We start from the raw sequence: 19,681 nt of genomic DNA on the forward strand, positions 1-19,681 counted from the left end.
ACGTTACATTGGAGTCAAGTAAACCCTATGCAGCAATTTCCAATGAATCATTTGGTGATTAGGGTTTTTAGAAGACAATTTAAACATACCCCATACCTGATCGGAAAATAAAACATGCACATCCTCATTAAGATCCTTAGCCCAAACAGTTGTAATAGATAAAGGTTTGCTTGAATGCTCAAGAAGAAAGCGATAGATGACTGAAGAAGAGGAGGGAGATTCCTCAGAAGGAAGGATTAGTTTACACAAAGGGTAAACAGGCAGTTGAGAGTTACAAGGCACCCCATATGCCCGTAGGGCCGATCTAATACGCAAATACATAAAAAAGGAGGTGCCTGGCAGATTATATTGAGTTTTAAGATTCTGGAAGGATTTTAAACCACTATCATCATAGATATCTCCCAGAGTCTTTACTTTATTATGAGTCCATTGCGGACAATGAAATGGAGTACTGCCTGACGAAAGGTTATTATTGTGGAAAATAGGCGAATGCCATTTTGTAACTAGCTGTGAACATCTTTCAACATCCCTACATGTGGAGAGGAGATGGATTACAATGGGACCAAACCGAGATTTACACTGCCTAAGCGGAACTCCCGAAAAAACAAGATGCTCTAATTTATACGGATAAACAATAGATTCCTCAATTGCTCTCCAAGACACAAAAACGTCAGGATCAAACCAAACTGATAAAGGGCAGAGGGAGAGGCTTGAGCATACTGTCTAAAATTAGGGAAAGAAAGACCTCCATGTAATCTACATCGTTGTAATGTAGTCAGTTTAATACGAGGACATTTCTCATCCCATATATACCATGAAACACATGCATCTAGTTTATTCCAGTAGCCAACCGGTGGAGCGAGAGGAATCATGGAAGAAAAGAAATTACTACGTGGGAGAACATTCATTTTAATCACCGATATAAGGGCCTGAAAAGAAGTAGGAAGACGAGACCAATTTTCCAAATCTGAGGATACTTTGGCTATACCAAAATACCATTATAGTTTTTTTAGATGATTTCCTGCAGGGAAGGAAAAAAATCTATCCCCAAGAACTTAAAGTTTTGAACCAATGGAATAGATATAGAAAGGGACATGGAATCAATTTTAGAATTGAGGGGAAGTAAACATGACTTACTCCAATTAATTTTAAACCCAGAGAGAGATCCAAAATGGTCAAATAAATTCAACACATGAGGAATAGAATGTGACTATTAAAAATAACTAAATAAATAAAACAACATACAGAAAAGATAGAAAGAAAAGAGAGATGCAAAATACAACTAAAACAAATAAAATATCATGATCAGGAAGCGATACTGTATGCACAATGAATTATGAATTAAAAAGTGAACATTAAAGCGAACAGTGAAAGACACAGTCACCCAACCATTTAGAGCATCTCTTCTCCGATTAGACAGCAAATGTCCAGCTGGAGTTCACTGAGGGTTTGTGGATGAAAGGGATCTGAGAAAATCTCTTGCTTCTTCTGGGGAGTGTAGCATTTTAGGTTCACCTTGATTGAGAATGACCTTCAGCGTTGCAGGATAAAGGAGAAAATTCTGGATGCCAGCATCTCTCATCTCCTTCCTAATTGGTGCAAATGCACTTCTTCTACTTTGCGGTGACTGGAGAAAAATCTGGAAAGAAAGACAGCGTTGCTCCGTCTGAAGTTTTCACTGGGGCATGAAGTCTGGCGGCCCGCAGAATGAGCTCCCTGTCCATGTACTGCAGCAGTTTAAAGATGAAAACCCGGCGTTTAGCACGATCTGAGGAGAGCCTTGTGTACACGTGATGCGCTCGCTCCACTTCAATCTCTTTGCCCGCCAGAGACGGAAGCCACGTCAGTAGCGATCTTTTCAAAAAGCCCATAGGGTCATCCTTTTCGGAACCTTCAGGCAATCCGACCAGACGTAGATTGCTGCGCTTATTGCGATCCTGCAAGTACACAACCTGTTGCTGGTTGTGCGTCTATTGTGATCTGCAACAACTTTCTTTTGTTCTCTCATCTCCCCTGTAAGAAGATCCAGTTTAGAGCATAGCGACTGAACAACTGACATGTGAGAAGCGAACTCGTTCCGCATCGCCGTCAACTCGGTTCTTAGAATGTCCTCAAAGTGTGTAACAGTGTTCAACATCTTGTCATCATATCGCTCGCGGTCGGTGGCTTGGATTTCTTCTTAATCGGAGAAGCCGACGGAGACAACTCCTGCTGTTTACGACTGCATGCCATCAGGTAAAGCACCACCGATGAATAAAACTTAAAACAAAACGAAAAAAAATCAGCAAAAAGAGGCCAAACATACAGAGCTCTACTCAAGTGCGACTAGGTTCATGAGCACGTCAAGTGACTCTACCTGACAACATCTTGTTAAAATGGGCACTTTTAGGGTATGAGCCAAAACGCGATGTATTTGAGTATATCGCTTTAATGCAAATTATATGTTGCTCCCGGACAAGAGGGCGAACCTTCAAGAGCTCAAGCTCAGGCATTAGCAGTGCTAGCCTTTGCAAATAAACATTCCACAATTAGTACAAGTTTGTAATCTTTACAGAAAACACTCTGTTTCAAAGTCAGTCATCTGATTATACTGTGCATAATAAATTTGCGTTTATGAATTACACAGACGGGGAGCACAGCGGGATAAAAATAACAACATAGCTGGTCTCAGGCTATCACAAACTTTATAAGTCCCACTCGTGATTATGAGCTCGACAAACTCAAGAGATCGATTCACATTGCTTTCATATGCAACTTTTAACTAACGTTACCACATTCCTATTCACGATCATTCATGAAGGCAGCACCAGTGAAAACAGACAGAGACAATGGTAGCTTTAGCATCATTAGCCTTACAGAGTGCCAAGAAGCTCTTTCAGAAGGGCAAATTGGAAAACAAACACGTGATACTTACTTTGTCTGGAGCTGACCTTCGTGCACGAAGCGTTGGTATTGATCCCTACACGTTTTGGGGACTTTACCGATTTTTTCCAGGACATTTCCTTAGACAATGAAACTTAACCACAGTGTCCTCAGTGGGTCAGATGGAGGGAGTCTATGGAGACTCCTATGTTCGTAGGTGCATCCCAGAACACAACACTTAAAATGCCTCTTTTGGTGCTGACATTGTATATCTCCAGCAGCTGCAGCAAGTAATCAGTAATGGCGGAGTCAGATTGCAGCTTCTCACTCAGGGCTGTGTTTATGCTTATTGGGCAGCATCACAAATGGGCGGGATTTTTTCCCCTTGGTGACGTGGACATTCATTCATCATTCTGAGAGACTGTTTATGATTTTTTAGATTATAAAAAAATGAGTGGGTGGATTTTTACCATTATAGGCTGGTTGTTTTCACACACTGCGGCCACACAACTGTGTTCAAACACCTTATAAAAGTGATTTTTGCATAATAAGTCAAATCTGTGACATTGACCATGTCAACTCATTTGTACAAAAGGTCAGATGTTCTTCCACTAGAGCACAAAATGCTCTTTGGATCAATCTAAGTCATCCTGGAGAGCATGATCATCAGATTCTACACAAAATGTATGCAGTTAAATTTATGCAGCTCGAGTGCTGCTGTCATAGACTGTCTTAATTGATTTAATCGTTTACTCAAATTGTTCTGCCAGTAATTCAATTTGTAATGACAACAAAGATGTGGCATTGGAAAAATGTAAAACAGACACATTTTTGCTTCAGGTTTCAGACTTTCCTGGTAAACTGGTGTTACAAACAATAAGCAGTCATTTGCTATTAATTCGTATAAAGGTTACATTTTTAAAAATGTATTTTAATATTGCATTGCACAAGTACACACTCAACTAGAGCTGGAGCACAGACGCTACTTCTGGCTAATTTATCATTATGATAAATTACTCAGCATGTCTCTCAGTAGCTCTACTGAAATCAGTATGTTGTCCTGTTGGTCTGTTCCATCTGTCTCCTTGAGAAGAACATTAACCTGTCCTATTTCAGACACACTAGTTGATTTACAAACACTTCAAGAAGAGTAAACATGCTGTGTGGGGTTTTAGTCAAGCAGAAATACTCAAATTGTGTGTGGTTTGCAGTATAACCTAAATATTGTTTTATGGAAGAATTACAAGAATTACTGTTATTTTTATGCAAATTCGACCATGTTTTATATATTACATAACCATGTTTCAATTCATATTTCTGATAATCCAGTGAATTGCTGTAAATACTTTCCAAATGAAAGGTTATTTGGAACTTGATAGACACAGACTAAACCAAACCAAAGATAGGATTATTCATAATAAAAAAATATTCAATGTCATTCAAGGCATCCAGTTTCAAATATGTAACAATTAAAAACAGTATTATTATTATTACTTATTTAACTGTTTACATTTAATAAAAGTACATTTAAAGAAACCTATTAAGTAAAAAGTCAAGATAACTTTAAATTGATTTAAAAATCTGGTACTTAGTACTCTGTTACTTATATTTTATTTACTTATAGTTTATTTCATCCACACACAATGCTTTATGAGAAGCCTTAACTGCACATTGCAACATCATGAATCATCACAACACAATATCATAAACGGAGAGTGACTGAAGTTCGTGAAATATGATGAACACTCCATATTCAGAGGCATGGAAGTCTCAGAGTTAGTGCTTTGTGAGATCACCTGCTTATTTATTAATAAAGTGTATCCTGAATGCACAAATAAATAAATCAATGTACAGTCCTGAAGTATCGATATAGCATCATGACTCATGAGTAAAAATATTGCAATTTGCACAGCCCTAAATAAAACACCTAATGGAAACTTTCAAAAATGTGCTGAAAAACTCTGAAACATTTTGACAGAAAACAGTCTAGATATTACTCTCTTAAAGCAGTTGTGTGTTGCTCAGCAATTATGATCAAACTGCATTTACATTGGACATGAACAGAGCATCATGACGTGTTGAAATTGCAGCCATTAGAATCAACAAAGCTGTCTACATTGAAAGTGCGACACTGAAGTGTATTTGAGCCTGATTTCTCCCTCCAACATGAGACTGCACAGATGTGCTTTTTTCCTCATGAGATGCTGTAGAGCTCCATCTGAGCGCCTGCCAAACCATGGTGCTTCTGCCTCCAAGAGCCAGTGCCAGCCAAACGGAGCACTCTCACAATTACAAATGTACTGCCATTAGTCTTGGCGCTCAATGTAGAATACTGTAAAACAGCTATTTAGTGAACTGTGAAGATAACTTTTCAGATGGTGTGCAAGTAGAAACAGTAGGTTTAATTTTGGTAAAAATCAGTTAGATGAGAACACAGAGAAAAAGGGTGTGCTCTGGAAAATATGATATCACTCAAATACTTCACGTACTTGACCTTCAAATTTGACATTTTCTGTGCAGCGCTTGCTGAGATGGAAGAGTTAATTGTTCTGACAAAACGTGGGAGGATTCCTTGTTAATACACTCCATGAAGTCTAGCGTTGTTATAGTTTTCCGATTTAATATTTTCTGAACACACAAGCATGGCTTCCTGTGCCTTAACCACTTCCGACCCCCATCCCCTCTAGGGCCCCTCCCATCCTTGTAAATATCTCAACATGAAATCAGACTGTTTGAAAACCACATGCCCTCCCTTTCCTCATCTGACATGATGGTGCCAAACACTGACTCATTAGAGCTGAGGGGAAAGAGAACAATATCCGAGTCGGGGAAAACCATCTTCTTCGACAGAGAACAAACGTATTTTTGCTTGAGATTTCTTGTCAACTTCTTTAATCTATAATGTCAGACACTGTGAATGACTGCTGGAAGTCATGCATATCTGAAAGAAGAGAATATTTTAGAGATGTCACGCTGGATTCAGCGAGAGCAGGACTGTGTAAGAGCAGCAGAAATCTTTCTTCTGGCAAGAACGCAAACAGGGCAGTTCAGTCCCAGCGGACCCTCAGAGGCCCAGAAGGAAAATTCTACTCACACAGAAGACTTCTTGTGTCAGCTCTGAGACCGAGGGCCTGACCTAATAAAACTACTGCCTTGCAGAAATGCAATGGCAACAGCAGACTGCACAACCTTGACTTTATACTTGTACGCAAACTATTTTTAAGACAAATTCTCTGAATATTACTGCATATTATAATGAGACAAAGCGGGTTTTACAAGCCTGTCTCGACCTTACTGATTGGAGTGTTTTTGAAGCTGCTGATGATCTGAACGAGATCCCCCTCCCCCCTCTTAAAACATAACTGTGGTTTATCACACCTGAGTTCAGTTTCTCTAGCCACACCCAGGCCTGATTACTGCTACACCTGTTCGCAATCAAGAAATCACTTAAATAGGACCTGCCTGACAAAGTGAAGTAGACCAAAAGATCCTCAAAAGCTACACATCATGTTGAGATCCCAAAAAATTCAGGAACAAATGAGAAAGAAAGTAATTGAGATCTATCAGTCTGGAAAAGGTTATAAAGCCATTTCTAAAGCTTTGGGACTCCAGCGAACCACAGAGAGCCATTAGCCACAAATGGCGAAAACATGGAACAGTGGTGAACCTTCCCAGGAGTGGCCGGCCCACCAAAATTACCCCAAGAGCGCAGCGACGACTCATCCAAGAGGTCACAAAAGACCCCACAACAACATCTAAAGAACTGCAGGCCTCACTTGCCTCAGTTAAGGTCCGTGTTCATGACTCCACCATAAGAAAGAGACTGGGCAAAAATGGCCTGCATGGCAGAGTTCCAAGACGAACACCGCTGCTGAGCAAAAAGAACATAAAGGCTCGTCTCAGTTTTGCCAGAAAACATCTTGATGATCCCCAAAACTTTTGGGAAAATACTCTGTGGACTGACGAGACAAAAGTTGAACTTTTTGGAAGGTGTGTGTCCCATTACATCTGGCGTAAAAGTAACACAGCATTTCAGAAAAATAACATCATACCAACAGTAAAATATGGTGGTAGTGTGATGGTCTGGGGCTGTTTTTCTGCATCAGGACCTGAAAGACCTGAAAAAGGCTGTGATAAATGGAACCATGAATTCAGCTGTCTACCAAACAATCCTGAAGGACAATATCCGGCCATCTGTTTGTGACCTCAAGCTGAAGCGAACTTGGGTTCTGCAGCAGGACAATGATCCAAAACACACCAGCAAATCCACCTCTGAATGGCTGAAGAAAAACAAAATGAAGACTTTGGAGTGGGCTAGTCAAAGTCCTGACCTGAATCCTATTGAGATGCTGTGGCATGACCTTAAAAAGGCGAATCATGCTCAAAAACCCTCCAATGTGGCTGAATTACAACAATTCTGCCAAGATGAGTGGGCCAAAATTCCTCCACAGCGCTGTAACAGACTCATTGCAAGTTATCGCAAATGCTTGATTGCAGTTGTTGTTGCTGAAGGTGGCCCAACCAGTTATTAGGTTTAGGGGGCAAGCACTTTTTCACACAGGGCCATGTGGGTTTGGATTTTGTTTTCCCTTCATAATAAAAAACTTCATTCAAAAACTGCATGTTGTGTTATCTTTGATTAATATTTAAATTTGTTTGATGATCTGAAACATGAAAGTGTGACAAACATGCAAAAAAATTCAAAATCTGGAAATCTGGAAGTCTGAAATCCTGTGCTGACTAGCTGGCCCCCATCTTCACACAGATCTTCAACAGATCACTGGAGCTGTGTGAAGTCCCCTCATGCTTCAAACGCTCCACCATAATCCCCATCCCAAAGAAACCCAAGACTACTGGACTTAACGACTACAGATCTGTGGCTTTAACATCTGTGATCATGAAGTCATTTGAAAAACTGGTTTTGGCTTATCTGAAGGACATCACTGGACCCTTACTGGACCCCCTGCAGTTTGCCTACAGAGCAAACAGGTCTGTGGATGATGCAGTCAACATGGGACTGCATTACACACTGCAACACTTAGACAGACCAGGGACTTATGTGAGGATCCTGTTTGTGGACTTCAGCTCGGCCTTTAACACTATCATTCCAGACCTCCTCCTGCCCAAACTAACTCAGCTTTCCGTGCCCACCTCCATCTGTCAGTGGATCAACAGCTTCCTGACAGACAGGCAGCAGCTAGTGAGGCTGGGAAAATTCTCATCCAGCACCGGCACCATCAGCACTGGAGCTCCTCAGGGCTGCGTTCTCTCCCCACTGCTCTTTTCCCTCTACACCAACAACTGCACATCTAAGTCTGTCTGTCTGGTCTGGTGGACTCTTAACAACCTGGAGCTCAACACACTCAAAACTGTGGAGATGATTGTGGACTTCAGGACACACCCCCCTGCTCTCCCCCCACTCACCATCATGAACAGCACTGTGACTGCAGTGGAGTCATTCAGGTTCCTGGGCACCACTATTTCTCAGGACCTGAAGTGGGACATTCACACTGACTCTATTGTGAAAAGGCCCAGCAGAGGTTGTACTTCCTTCGCCAGCTGAGGAAGTTCAACCTGCCACAGGAGCTGCTGAAACAGTTCTACTCTGCCATCATTGAATCCATCCTGTGCACTTCAATAACTGTCTGGTTCAGCTCAGCTACCAAATCTGACCTCAGAAGACTACGGAGAGTAGTCCGGACTGCTGAGCGAATCATTGGTACAACCCTTCCCACTCTCCAAGAACTGTACTTATCCAGAGTGAACAAAAGGTCTGGTAAAATCACTCTGGACCCCTCACATCCAGCACACTCTCCTCTTTGAACTGTTACCGTCTGGTCGACGTTATAGAGCTCTGAGAACCAGAACAACCAGGCACAGGAACAGTTTCTTCCCTCAGGCAATCCATCTCATGAACACTTGAACTCTTAACAATAAACATGAAACACACAACACTATCATACTTTTTATTTTATTTTACACACATACTTATTACATTTCAAATTTGCACCTAACATACCTGTACATACTGAATTGTCTATTTTGTATATTGTGTTTGTGCTATTTGGCACATTGTCCATTTTTGTATATTTGTACATTATTTATTTTATTATTATTATTTTTTTTTTACAATCTGTGTCCTGTCCTGTTGCTGTCATTCTGTCGCACTGTGGAGCTACTGTCACTAAAACAAATTCCTCTCATGTGCAAAAATACCTGGCAATAAAGCTGATTCTGATTCTGATTCTTTTAGAGGTCGGATCGATACCAGCATTTTGGCTTCAGTACAATACAAAGGTCTTGTACTTCGGTAGTGATATTAAATCGATACTGTAGGCAACTGCCTCAAATTACTGATGAGATGAAACAGAACATTATTTTATTAACAGCATAGCATAAAACCCTGAGTAACAAAACTTTCTGTGTGGTTTTCATACATTACAATAGAAATAATGGGCCTTTTTTTCTTTCTTCTTTTTTTTTTTTTTGCATGACTTGAGTGAGCAACAGGACACATTTTGTTCTCCTACATTTAACTAAATCAAAATAAAAATGCTTAAATGTTAAAAGCAGTTTGGTTGGATTTTTTAAATAAACTATTGCTTTAAAACAGCAGAAACATGTAGCCTAATGAAGTCAGTATCTTCTAAATAGCAGGTTGTTAATCTATGATTCATTCATGCATTTTATTTTTGTATATTTTGACCTCATAACTTTTCATTAAAATGTTGCAACTCGACCTTCTAGTGAAACAACAGACTTCTCCATTAATTTATTCTGGACTCTTTAATAATTTAGTCCACTTAAACCCCACACCTTCCTTACAATCAACAATCTTCCTCCATCCAATCAACATCCAATGGCCTGAACCAAGTCCCAGTCCTACTTTTTATTAATTAATTAATTTATTTATTTGATAATTTCACTCAGATGTTATTCACTCAATCCAAAATTAAAAATCTACTATAATTTACTCACCCTTAAGTCATCCAAACCTGGATTACTTTCTTATTTTTGTGCAACACAAAAAAATACTGAAATGACATACATTTTTTGTCTGTACAATTAAATTCAATGGCGATAAATGTTGTACTTACTGTATGGACAAAAGCAGTTAAACATTCTTCAGAATATTTCAATTCTACAACCATTTTAGGTTAGGCTTTTCCTAGCTGTTCATCCGAACAATGGCAGAAATCGGTGCAGTTATAGTGGAACCGAAATTACAAATTTCACCTTTAAAAGTAATAAGGGATTAGAGTATCTGCTAAAAACAGCACTGATATTAATATCCACTGATTCTTCAATTAGAAATCCACATCACACAAACATCAGCAAAATAGCACTTCTTTTAAAGAGCATATTGCAGGTTAGAGACTCCAGTGAGTCGATGTATAGAAAAATACTGTAGGAACTAGATTTTCTTTAAAATATACTTTAAAATACGCTATTAAGGCTTCTGGAGTCGTTTTTGTGAGAGAATTTTACTTCCGCATCTGAAACGTGCCAAAACCGGAAGTGACGCATCAAAAGGGAGAGCGGTCCATTTAAACCACAGGAAAACAATGGATCGCAATAACAGTTCGGACGCTGAGGAAATTTTTAATGTGTATTTACACTCGTATGATGGACCACAGTTAAAATGATGCGCCTGCTATGCAACCAAGAGAGCAGGACAGGCCAGAGGCCAGGATTAGACAGAACAACGGTCAGAGGAGACAAATTGAGTTGATGTGAGAAGAACAGGGCAGGTGTTTGGTGAGAGATCAGTGTTGGCTTACAGATATACACACGTTAGCTAATGTAATCAGGCAATAGCAATGCTAGTATTGATACTACCAGTAATAGAAACTAATAAGCGTTGATCAGGCATGTCACACTCGTTAATATCCGACACTAATGTTACGTGATAGTGGTTTCTTATCACCGCAGGAGAGAGAGAGAGAGATAAACACGTTTTTGATTCACGATTCGCTTATGTGGGAAATGCGAGGAAAGCATAGACCTCTCCAGGCCAGCAGACACGTTTTAGGGCAGAAATCATTTATTATGCTAAGCTAAATACTTGTATATAAATAAATTGTTAAAGATTTTAATATTAAAACAGTGTGAATAATTTTGATTCTCAATTACAAGTTAACTCTATTTAGGTCATGACTACCTATAAGTAACACTTTTTGATGCCATTGTTATAAGACAATCAATAATGACAGCATACAGACAAGTTGTCCGCTGGGCCTGCGGTGCATGTGTTGTGTCAGCCATTAGAAGATAGTTTACAGAGGAAGGAGGACTTTATAAAGGTTTTGAATGGCCCCATTTTGTTGACAATCAATAAAAAATAAAATCACAATCAAGCAGATCTGCATTTATGGTTAATTCAATTCAGTTTTATTTATACAGCACTAAATGATAAATATTATTTCATAGCACTGTTAATACCCAACTCAAAACACAACATTTCAACTGTTAATATATATATATATATATATACATATATATATATATATATATATATATATATATATATACATATGTAGATGTACCAAACATATACTACCAAAATAAATACCATCTGACCCATTTAAAAACATTTAACAATCTTTCAGTCTGGGTATCACACTAATGTGTTGTTAAAGTGTGTTAAATGGTGAAGGCTGTGGTAGATATACAACAACAGCCTCATCATGTTGATCCTCTGACTGGAGGGATCTGGAGAGAGGAGCAGGTGTAGTGGACATGTGCTAGATATACAACAACAGCCTCATCATGTTGATCCTCTGACTGGAGGGATCTGGAGAGAGGAGCAGGTGTAGTGGACATGACAGTGCTGTGTTCTTGTGGAGCCTGTGGTGACCTGCAGTATTCCTCTCTCAGACGGCATATGCTGAGAGAAGCAAACACAAGTTTAAATCACATTCACTGCTGACCATGCTTTTCCACTTGGCCTCCATCACATCTGTTAAGTTGCACAGCACCGCGGTGTTTGAAGCAGATGCATTAGTGAAGTCCAGTCTCTTCAGCTGCATTAACGCACCGAGGCCCGGAAGATACCGTCCTATTTCTTGTTAGGAAACCTGTGGACTCGATGTCCTGACAGGCTGGAGTTTGTGCAACCTCCACAAACACAATTTACCATGACAATGATAAATTGAAATAAAAATAACTACCGAAAACACACTCGCATGCGCTCAAAGCAGAGTGCGGCACACGACTCCCTTGTGTGACATAATATGACGCGATGTTGAAAAAAAGCGTTTTTTGAGAACTGTCCAGGAAAGCCTCACTTTTTTATCTAAATTTGTGCCCTCGCGTCTTGTAAAACATTTTTAAATCCTGCATTAACGGTTCATGTGGTATTTTCATACAAGGTTATATATTCATTTGAAAAAATGTTTAACCTGCAATATGCACTTTAATGATATTTATTGAGAAAATGCACGCGAGGTGAATATGGACACCAAAGGTCCAACTAATTTATGCGATGTAGGGTGGCTAATTATCACATTGTGATAACACATTTCCTCATGAGCAAAGTAATGACAGTGAGCCAAACTTTAGCTATTTATTTTCTGTGTAGGCGTCTTTGTTTAGCAAGGCTTGTGTCTGATTCTTTCACACAAATAAAGTGCATGTAGTGAGAGCACCAGTAAAAGGTTTCCATTTTGTTGCTGAAATGGAAATATGCTGGAAAACAAAGGCAAAATGGGCTCACGTTTCAGTGGTAGTCCGGAAAAAAATTCACCTCCCTGAAATATAGTGCCTAATGTACGATAATTCACGATGGGCACAGAGTGAATCAGCCATTAATGAAGCCCAGATAAGAGCTTTATCCTACGTTCCCATACACCCTCTGCAAATAACAGGCACACTCTGATGCTCTAAACTCAGTAAAAGCGACATACAATAACAAATAGTCATTTGAAGCACTCGTGATGACAGAATATTAAATTCCACACTTATTGCACTTACAAACTCCAGTGCATCCAGGGGAGCTCAGAGAAGCAGAGAAAGGCAAAAGCAATTCATCTTTTCAATCAGCGTCCATTTGAAAACACCCGATCGCAGCTCGAATTGAATAAAGCTCCACTTTAGACTGCAGTCTTCTGCAGAAGAATAGCCTCGTATCTTCAACAGGATGTGTTCAATGAGGCTTTTCAGATCACACAGGGACCGTAACCCTTATCTCTCCACCAGAGGCCCCATTCCACAGGCTGCTGGAGTGCAGATGCATTTTGATCCATTTCTATTTAAGGCAAATCATTTTTTTAGACTGCGGACATCTTGACCCTTTAATGACAGGTATTTTAAAGAGGCAAGAACAGCCGGGGAACATTGGAGGAACATGTTGAAGCTCTTTGTAATCTTTAATATTAATAAGGCTTAAGAGCCAATTACATTTACATTTATTCATTTAGCTGACGCTTTTATCCAAAGCGACTTACAATTGCTATATATGTCAGAGGTCACACGCCTCTGGAGCAACTAGGGGTTAAGTGTCTTGCTCAGGGACACATTGGTGTCTCACAGTGGATTCGAACCCGGGTCTCTCGCACCAAAGGCATGTGTCTTATCCACTGCGCCATCACCACCCCAATTAGTGACGACCTCTGAGTTTGACAACTCATCCGTCTCTGCACACTGGCTCAAGTCTTTTGATTTTCTGACCTTTTATGCATTCTATTCACAAGACTTATTAGACCAGAAAACCTGTCCAGCAGAAACACTTGCCCTTTCTATGACTGCCAGGTTTTTTAATAGTTTCACATGAGCTTTGAAAAAATAAAAAAAAAAAAAAAAAAACCTAAAGGTGCACTTTTTGTTTCAGGATATGCAGCACGACACATAAACTCAATTTTTTACTTTGTAGAAAAGTATTTGTGCTATTTGCAGTGATGATTAATTTGAAAGTGTGAATGTGTGCAGAGTTACTGAGGTAAAGTAAATATTCAGCAGGTTATATGATCTCAATGCGAGACCACAATGTTCCACCATGTCTTCATGAGGCAACCCACTCCATGTAAAATAAAACAGCTTTTATTAGGCTTCTGATATGACTGGAGGTTCATATATTCAAAAGTATACAATTCTTTATGTGCAAAGCTTCATGAGAAAAAGATAGAATATGGTGGTGTGGTTACACAGAAAATTTTAATTCTGTTATTATTTCTAACCCTCACATTATTACAAACCCATTATTTTATATTATGAACAGATTTAATTTACTTTAAATTTAATTAATTTAGATTGTTTTTCCAAATATTTTTACATAGAGCATATCAAATATGGCCAAATGCTGTGAGCAAACTCACTGATTCTTGAGGAAGCTTAAATGTGCTTGAGGGTCATGCGAGAACAACCACTGCGTAGTTCTAGGAACTAGCCAGTATGGTGGTTCCTAAAGAACCAATTTCTCCCTTGGGCCATTTTCCTGGTTTCATTTGCATCGGCAGCAGGAGACCAACAACAATGTCTTTATTTGCAATATTTACAAATGTCAACAAATGTGATCTGAGCTGTTTTTGTTGTGTGTCTTGAGTTTTGTGATAACGGAAATGGGATGTAAATGCACAATTTAGGCGATTGAAAGAGCATTAAAATCTGACTAAATCTCCTATGACAACTTGCAGTGTTACATATCATTGTGGCTAAGAAAAGAACACAATGCTGCAGACAACAGGTAGCTACATGCAGTTATTGCTGTTTTCCATGTTCGTGGAGTAAATAAATATTTTTACATGGCTTTTTAAAAGTGCAGGGTAGCTGATGTTTTGTAAGCGTTTGGCCAGTCAACGTACACTTATGTCACTGGTAGTTCCTATAGAACTCTTAACTCTGAAGTAGGAGTAGGGTTGCAAAAAATTGTAAAATTTCCAGAAAATTTAGGAAACTTTCCAGAATTTTTGGAATCTTCCTGGGATTTTTGGAAAGTTTCCATAAATTTACCGGAAATTTTCCACCCCTTTGCAACTCTAAGCAGAAGCCAATTTAGTTTCCCCAAACGGAATTCCTAGAACTAAATACGTTCCTAGTTCCTGCAGTGCGAACGTGTCAAAAAGCAGGTACTTCCGCTAGGAACTAGGAAAAGGTTCCTGCAGTGCGAAAGCCCCTTTAATGGGTTTTCAACAATTATTTGAGGACAAAATGTTTGAGAAATAAGAAATACAATTCCATTGCTATAAAGATTAAATTCTTGAGAAAGGTGTCTTTTAGTGACTTTTAGAAGCATCATAAATACAATAAAATAAAGTGAAATAAATGTAATAAAATACATTCAATTTTTCTGTGTTTTCTGTAAAGGAAAAAGAGTTTTTGAGAGAAATTGTCCTCTTTCGTCAACAAAGACAGCAATTAAATGACACCAAAGGAAAGTTGAGCTGAGCTATTGACATCGGCTGTCTACAATGCAGACTGTCTGAACTGACATGATGAGACAATATGTCATTAAGTCAAGGCTTAAACACAAAGATATCAGATTTTGCCTCAGCTGAGGTGAATGCAACATGCAAGCACAAATTACTTTAAATAAGCAATTTACAAATACCAGAAAACCAGACAAGTCTGAGACAGAATGGTGTCTTTCCATCTAGCTGTAACCTCACCCACCTGTTTAGGTTTAGAAATCACATCTTTAATGAATGAGGAAGGCAGAAGGAGGCAACACCTGCCACTGCGCTTGAGCAACCACAGCATCTGCTCTCAAAGCCCTATACAAACTCACACTATTCACAACAACACATTTCCTATACACAGCTGAGATCGTAGAGAAGTTCCCATAAGTAAAGAATGAAAGAATCACAGAATCAGACCACTACCAGCCTCCTGATGTCTCTTATCAAACTCAGCTTATTTTACCTCAAACTGTGACTATGGCAACAGCGTGTGTGGTTTCGTAAAGCGGTCCTGAGCTCTGGTGGGAAAATAAAGGTGTGTGTCTTCTTGTTAAAGGACACAGCTATGTGCGGCCCCATACTGAGCAAGATTACCTGCACAGCTGCAGTCGCAATAGGTGATAGGTGAAACCAAAAAGCCAATAAACGTCTATGTGGTTGTCCTTGTGAATTCCTTCTGAGCCCAGTTATGTTCCCACAGTTTAGCTTAAAGTTATATTTGTAGATTGTATATCTAGCAGCATTTTTCACTCTCACAGCCACTAACCTGAGAGCTGGAAAGCACAGTGGGAAACGGGAGAAGCTGTAGGAAGTACACAAGAGTTCAAGAAATGGAAAGTGCACCATAATGGTGCCATAATACAATATTGATGGAAAATGAAATTAGCCACTAATGCATCCTTTAGGTTTGTCCAGACTGGGACATACCAAGCACAGAAATAGAAGGCTGAATGGATGATATGGAACCTTCTTTTAGGTTATTTTTATGAGAAAGGACAATGGACATTGAGGATCTTATCCCCTTGCAACTGAGGTAGGACTGTAAAGCTTGCAGCTATGAGCAGACCTCCTGAATCTTAAATTTATAAATAAAACCGTTATTTAACTTAATGACATGCTGGAATGGTTTAAAATTGCTTGCATGTGTAAACATGTATAAATGATAAACTTCCACTCTATTATGGTTCAATTTTGCAATTAATCTGCGGATCACAGCTTGCTCCATACAGATCACGAATCAACTACGATCCGTTCATCCGCTATTAATGATCAAAACATGTAAATAGATAATATTTAAAGTATATAAAGTATAAAAACTTGGGCTGTTGATTAAATATAAATATTTATCATTTTAGACCACAGTTATTGCCTAAAACTATGACAAAAAACAAAAATTGAATTTATATTATAGCATTATAACAATGTTATAAACAAATTTAATATATGATTAAATGCAAATGCATCAATAGCCTAGATAAAAGTCTATAAATGAATATAATGTAAGATATTACTTTATTCAGGTAGATGCATAACAAGACATTACAAAGAGTGGCAATATATTGTTTGATTTATTTCCACATCATTGAATTTAATGCTATCTTTGAAATAATTTCTATTTTTATTTATTTTTGTTGTTAATTAATGTGTGCATATGCATTCTTGGATTATGTCTGCTATGTTATTCAACTGATGTACATATAAAACCTCTTTTATACTTTAAATTTTACCACATTTTTTAAATATAATAATGTATTGTACTAAATAACACATTAGGTTGTTGTTATAGGCTCATGACATGGTGGCACAGATCATGAGATAGGATTAACTGCTGTCATTCATAATTTGAGATGTTATTGAAGACATCTGCAGCCTGTCAGATCCATTTTCAGTCCAGGCTGTCAGAAACAAGCCTTTTCACACATCGCAGCAAAATTCAACTGGAGTTCAAACTACGCACAGGGCAATTTGACACCCTGTTCTTCTATCCAATCATGTTTCGAAACACTGTCACAAGCTGAAGAAATTTACCAACACAATCACTCTGACTCAGTGTAAATTTCTGTCGTGTGCATCAATAAAATATTGTGATTTCATTATGCATTGAATTTCACGACGGGATACAGTGTGAAATAATCGTTTTAGAAATCTCTGCAGAAATCCTCTGTCTTGTGCAGATGTTGTGTTCGGTTTCCAAAAGTCTGGATGTCTGTGTTTCTTGGAGTACTGTTTATAGAAAGTGACAGATAAGGAGAGAGGGAGAGAGAGAGAGAAAGAGAGAGCATCCGCCTCATAGCTTCTACTCTCAATGGCTGTGAAGGGAGATAAAAGTCAGTCCACCCCCAATTTATCTGGCTGTGAAAATATTCACAAATTGGCCGCTGAAGCAGCCTGTTGTCTCTTTAAATCATGTGGTAGCACAAATAAAAAAAAATATTACTTCACTAGCACACAGTTCTGGTTGGGACTAGTACATACACAGAAAAACACATTGCACAATCTGTTACCATGGTGACAGGGAAATGACAAAAGAGTGTATTTCTAATGGATACAGCGCTTCTTGTCAGATTCAGATGGTGTTCAAAATCAAACAGCCAGTTGCTCACACACTCACATACTTTCACATGCATTTTTCTAATCAAACCATCATCACCTCCATCATCTTCACTTCTAAGTAGCATGCCATTTTACTGAGGCAGTTCGAAAAGCTTGTAAGTTATACATTAGAGTGCTTGCCATTTAATACATGTTGAAGTGCAAGCACTAAATTTCCTACTACAACTTTAATGAGCTATTTGCATCTAAAGAGATTAAGTCATCAATACAGAAAGACTCTAATACTGACACATGCATACTAAGATCTAACATAAATGGCAGAATAACTTTGGCATGTCTACAACATAAAGACGCCTTTTGCATTTAAGTAAATACTTTAATATATTGCCATGAATTGCATAACTATTGTTTATAAATGACAACCACCAACCCTCAAAATACATAGCCTATGCAACCATTACGAAACTCTCAAACTATTTTCTGAAGAGTTTCATCTTATCAAATAGGGAATGTTTTGTTATAACTACATGGATTCCTGTCGTCCACGCCTGGGGTCAAATAGTTTCCTAAACGCAGCAGATAGCTCTTTTCCACTGTATCTACTTGGTAATTACATTACTTGCAATCATGCATGGACATGTCTCCGGATTGCACGCCATGCATGGCTAATAAAATTGTGGAAGGCACAGGAAAAAACAATGCCATAGTTATCTACGACAGTTCTCCAAATCGAGGAAGTTTTTGACTTACCTTTTAAACTGAAGTTACTGGCGGTACACCAAACTGACCACCACTTCCGGAGGATAAGAAAACTGCGAAATTCACAACAAAGAAATGTATCCGTGCGGCATCTTGTCAACAGCACGTCGTATCAAGCAAAACAAATTAATTTAATAATTAAAGTAGTATTTATGAGACCGTCTGCTCTGAAGTTTACGTTAAATATTCACGTAACGGACCTCGAAGCAATAAAACTAGATAGAATTAAATATTGTAACAAATAGCTATTATTCGACATGTAGATATAAAATGATTAAATGAAGTAATCAGTGCGGAGTGAAAAACGAGTCCTGAAGATGCTCTGCCCTCGCGCGCGCTGTGCAAATAAACGGTGCTGCTGGGCGCGTGCGTTCTGACGCAACTGAAAGTGGCCTTAGCCAATCAGCGGGGGAATTACCATGTACGTCACGTATAGAGGCGGTGCTACACCAGTATTGAGAGCACCTTTTCCGTGACTTCGCTCATAGCTCTAAATACATTTCACTAAATGTTTTAAGGACTCAAATTTGCTGCTGTTTGGTTACTATAATTAATATAAATGGTTATTTTTAATCAAATGCCAACATTTCCTAATTTATTAATGCATCTTTGCTTTCACTGGTCAGCAGCTTCGCATCTTGAGGCTATTTGGTGGTGGTGGATGTTGGTGATTGTGAAGGTCAATCAAAAGTCACTTTGTATAAAAAATTTTTTACATAGGGCATTATTCTGGGGATTTTCCTAGACTTTTGTTGCCTTTCAACACATTTTCAGATAGACCCTCCATCACAGTGATTTCCTACCACTCCACTGGTACCCTGGATGCTTAAAGGGATAGTTCACCCAAAAATTAAAAAGCTGACATTAATTACTCACCCTCATGTCGTTCAAAACCATTACATGTTGCTTGGTTTGGAGCAATATGTAATTAATGTCAGAATTTTCATTTTTGGGTGAACTATCCTTCAGTTCCTGTAGATACTTGGAAAGATTTACATTTTGTAAAATATAATTAAATGAAATGCTAATGTAAAAAATTTGATTAAAATATTGATTTATTGTGATATTAGAATAATTAAAATTCTAATATTATATATTAATATCACAAATTATTT

At 38.5% G+C, this 19,681-nt stretch overlaps 1 protein-coding gene across 3 annotated transcripts in view; it reads right to left on the bottom strand.

Moving 5' to 3' along the window:
- LOC306877705 (oxysterol-binding protein-related protein 3-like) overlaps window positions 1–18,946 on the bottom strand; it is an 87,985-nt gene extending 69,039 nt beyond the window's left edge. For all 3 annotated transcript variants that reach the window (XM_079429624.1, XM_079429623.1, XM_079429622.1), the window contains exon 1: window positions 18,558–18,946. The gene's annotated coding sequence lies outside the window, so the exon portion shown is untranslated. The remainder of the gene's footprint in view (window positions 1–18,557) is intronic.
- Between the last annotated feature and the right edge of the window lie 735 nt (window positions 18,947–19,681).

The sequence above is a fragment of the Barbus barbus genome (assembly GCF_936440315.1).
Source record: "Barbus barbus genome assembly, chromosome: 12".
Taxonomy (NCBI): Eukaryota; Metazoa; Chordata; class Actinopteri; order Cypriniformes; family Cyprinidae; genus Barbus; species Barbus barbus.